We start from the raw sequence: 4,217 nt of genomic DNA on the forward strand, positions 1-4,217 counted from the left end.
GCCAACCTTCAGACTGCAGATCTGTGCCCTGTCTGCACCGGCGTGGCTGAGGGACGCAGAAGACCCCACGGGCAGCCCAAGGGAGCACTCTGCTCAATATGCAACTGCAAATGAAGGCAATGAGGTGCCATGGTTCACAAGGAGTGGGATGGAGACTAACGCAGAACCAGCTGTAGTCATATAATCTACAGCAACAGCGCAGGCTGAGCTCAGCACGGGCTGCACCCCGGGAAGAGCTGGAGATGGCAGAGACTGGTACTGGGAAGATACCGACCTCCAAAAACTCATCTGAACTCATACGGAGAAGGAGAGAAGATGTAAGCACATGCACAGTGCTTTGGGCACAGGGATAAGCAAAGTGTTCTCATCTCACAGCACAAGAAAAGAGACATTTGTTAAAACTACAAGGGTAGAATACAGATGAATTCAAAACTGGCAAAAGAAAACATTTTTTTCAGTGATGTCATCGCGGAGGAAAAAACTGCAAAGTCAGGAGACAGCTTGGCCATCTCTCTGGGTAACAAGTTGTCATATTTATGACAAAGAAAATTAAAAGAAGTTAAATCCATCTTTCAGAACAAGCTATTCTCTAGCTATAAAAGCTTTGGAAGAAGTATTATAGGTTATATCCCGGTGATCTGATGAGGGGTTTCTTACTACTGAAGTACTTCGTATGGGCCACTGCTCAAGACAGGCCACTAAAACAGGCAGTCTAAAGGTGACACCAGTAAGGCCACTTCATCATCTCTCCTTCTGTCTTTGAAGATCTCCAGAAGGTGCTACTACAGTCTCTGCGTACTCTGCCTACCCGAAGGCACACATTTAGCTTATTCAAACCAAAAATCCCAGGGCCATCTGTAAGGCAAGTTTTTGAGGAGCTAATCTGACCACTGATGAAGCGTGCTCCCTTGGTCCACCCGCCTAATTATCAGGAACAAGGCAAAACTTAATGGAAGAAACCCCTCAAACACACCTCACTGAACTCTTCAGTAACTGAATCCCTCGATGAGACCTGAACAGCCCGAGAGAAACATGCTGCCAAAAAATGTCTAAAAAGCAAATGCAGAGTCTGGGTCATAAGGAACAGGACAGAAAAGAATGAAAATACCCAATCCACTCTGTAGATCTTAAGTTGTAATGTTCAACTTCACACCCTGTTTTCCAATAAAGATAGAGCAAAAGCGTACCGAGAGAGAAAGCAGAAAAAAGGAGAAAGGTCCGGAAATCATCTGTAAGCAGAGACTGAGCTGCTTTTTAGTCGGAGACATGATAGAGAAAAGGGTAATACACAGCTTTCATTTCCTTTCGCATTTAACTCGAGAACAGGGTATCATTCCATGAAAGCAAACAGCAGCACATTTGAAACTGAAGGCAGGGAACGCTTTATTCCAGCAGGAAGAGCTGGTGGGGGAACGTGGCTCTCCAGTCCTGCAGGGCCACGGCATCACGACTGTTAAAGAAAGGATTGGGTATTTGCAAGGAACATAACATCCACAGCTACAGACTGCCTGCAAAAACGTGTTGCAAGCACTACTACTTCAGGGAGTAAAATGACGACAGGGCTTTGGTCGGCAGCTCCTGTAGCGACAGAATCCCTAAAAACTAGCAAAACAGTAAAGGTAATATAACAAAAAAAAAGCTAATGCTCAGCTCCACCTCTGTGCCACTAATATGCCTTGTGGGGCCTCCAAAGGAAACTGCAAACTATCAGCAACGTTGTGAAACAATGTGCTTTGTTTCAGGTCAAGCCCAGGTTTGTCTAGAGCTAGGCAGAGGCTCGCAGGGGCATTCGTGCTTGAAGCGGGAGGAAACCCACGGCGGGGGGAACTGCTGGATGCAACGAACTCTGCTGGCTCTGGCTTTGCAAGATGTTACACTGAGTTTAAAACTACAGCCTGACTGCCTAAACAAAGTTAAAAGGGAGGGAAAATCCAGCACTTAATCTTTCTTTACCCACTGAAGCAGCACATTCTGAAATGTGCTGAAAATATGTCACTTCAATGACGCGGCTGAAAAAAGCGAGACAGTTGTACTAGCAGTAAAGTAAGAGAGCCCTCAGGACTTGCTTTGAAATTTCAGAGGGCCTGCGAGGTGCTCACGGGGTTTCCATCAATCCCCCGCTCATCCCCCTGTGCAAGCAGGACACGATGGCGGGTGCCCCGAGCCGGCGGGGCCCGGGGGCAGAGCTGCCGGAGGGGCCCCCCGCTTTGCGGCCGAGAGAGGGGCGAGGGTGGGAGGCGCTTTCTCCGATCCTAACCCCACCGGCTCTCCTGCCTTCTCGAGAAGGGAGAGCCCATGGCCTGGGAGCACTGGTGCTCCCTTTCGGTGCGTTAATTGATGGCTGGCCACTAGAGGCCACTTGCCCCTTACTCTGTGCAACGTGGTGCAACCTCTCGGAGGAAGGCTGGATGGACACCTACTCGGATCTGGCCTGGCTTTTCTATTACCCACAACAGACGGAGTTCAGAGAAGAGCAACAAAAAATTGCCAGTAGGCCAGAGGGATTGATTTATAAGGAAAGGTTAGGAGCTAAATTTGTCTAGCGCAATATGGGATGACTAAGATAGGGAGGGGACAAGCCAGCAGTCTGGAAAGATCTCAAGGGTGTAAAACACGACTGAGGATTATTTTTTTTCAGGCGGCCCTGCACAAAGAGACTTAGAAATGGATTAAAATTTAAAAGAGAAACGTAAAATGAGTATCAGGGTGAATTCCGCTAATGAGCATCACGCTGAAGCACCCAGCCTGCTGGCATCTCTGCCTGGGCTGCCATAAGAAGAACACAAGACAAAAGGGGAAAGAAAAAAAAATCCAGTAAAGAAAACTGAATGAGTGATACCTTCATCCTACTGTATCTCCTGGTTGTCAGGAGTACGTGATTCAGCATTCCCGCTAGAAGTAATTTTCAGTAATAGAAGCGTCATGCCAGCAGGCCAGATTCGAAGGGAGGCCAGAAAAATCCACTGCCTGCTGACCTGTGCACGCTCACACCTCCCTGCTCTCTCCGCAAGCGCATCAGTAAACAGAACTGGCTCACCTAAATTACCGTTCCTCATACCGACCATCTAGGCTAAATGAATGCTGAAGGAAACGGAGCAGGCATGCCCCTGCGATGCTGGCAGCTACGGCATCTCCCACATGTTGCTAACGGGGACTCCAGCGGGGCTTCCCCCAACCCCCAAAGGCTGCTTCACAGTGCCAGCGCAGGAGCTTTCCTGTTTTGCTGAGAAAAACGCATCTGGCACATCTTCAAGGGGCAGAGGCGAGCAGTTCACCCTGCCCCTTTGCAATAAAGATGAGCCGGGAGGGCTACAGCAGGCTGCCCCAGCTCCGTGGGCAATGGGCTGCATGGAGACAGCCGTCAGGCCCCACATCCGTCTCCTCAGCTCTTCCCTAATCTCTTGGCCATCGGGCTGAGAATAATTTAGCCGTGGAGTGTCTAGACAAGGAGTGGATGTTAAGATAGGGATAAAGCCACAGGGGCAAAGCTGGTTTGGGGATAGAGGAGGAAAAGAGACTCTGGCTGATAGACACAGACGGGAACAGCTCGAAAAGGAGAAGGATTAGAGGCCTGGGAAGATTTTTCTGGAGGACATACTGATGAGCCTGTCCCTGGAGGAGAGGAGCAGGAGAGGTGCCGCTGTGTACACCGAAGCATTCGGATGCTGCTGTGACAGTCACAGCCTCAAAGCCAAATGAAGGGGAGTGGGCTGTGCAGCCCCTACATCTCCCCTGCCATGGCGGCAGAACGGGGACGCACACACCAGAATGAAAAGGCAACACGTAAGACAGTAAACACACAAAGTTTTCAGGTTTAACCTGCGGCTCTCTCTGCCACATGGTTACGCTGAAATTAAGAATAGAGAAGTATTTTATAAGGCTTAAATATTTCAATGAACCCTATAACCTATTGAACTAGCCTGGATAAACCACCATAGCCATTCACTTCTGAAGCACCCACTCCCCGCCTCTCCCTTCACAGAGGCACCAGACGGGACGGAGCTCACACGGCCGACAGACACGTACACGAACACACAGGAACAAAACCCACTCCGGACCGGAAAAAGGCACCAGACAGTGACAAGGAGACAACCCTGCGCTGGACATACAGACGGCTCAGACAGACACACGTACAGCCGGGGGAGTGAAGGGACGCAGGCAGGCACTGGGGATGCACTGCACCACGTACCGTGCCGTGCCGTGCCGTGCCGTGCCGT

The sequence above is a fragment of the Fulmarus glacialis genome, unplaced genomic scaffold (assembly GCF_000690835.1).
Source record: "Fulmarus glacialis isolate BGI_N327 unplaced genomic scaffold, ASM69083v1 scaffold24948, whole genome shotgun sequence".
Classification (NCBI taxonomy): domain Eukaryota; kingdom Metazoa; phylum Chordata; class Aves; order Procellariiformes; family Procellariidae; genus Fulmarus; species Fulmarus glacialis.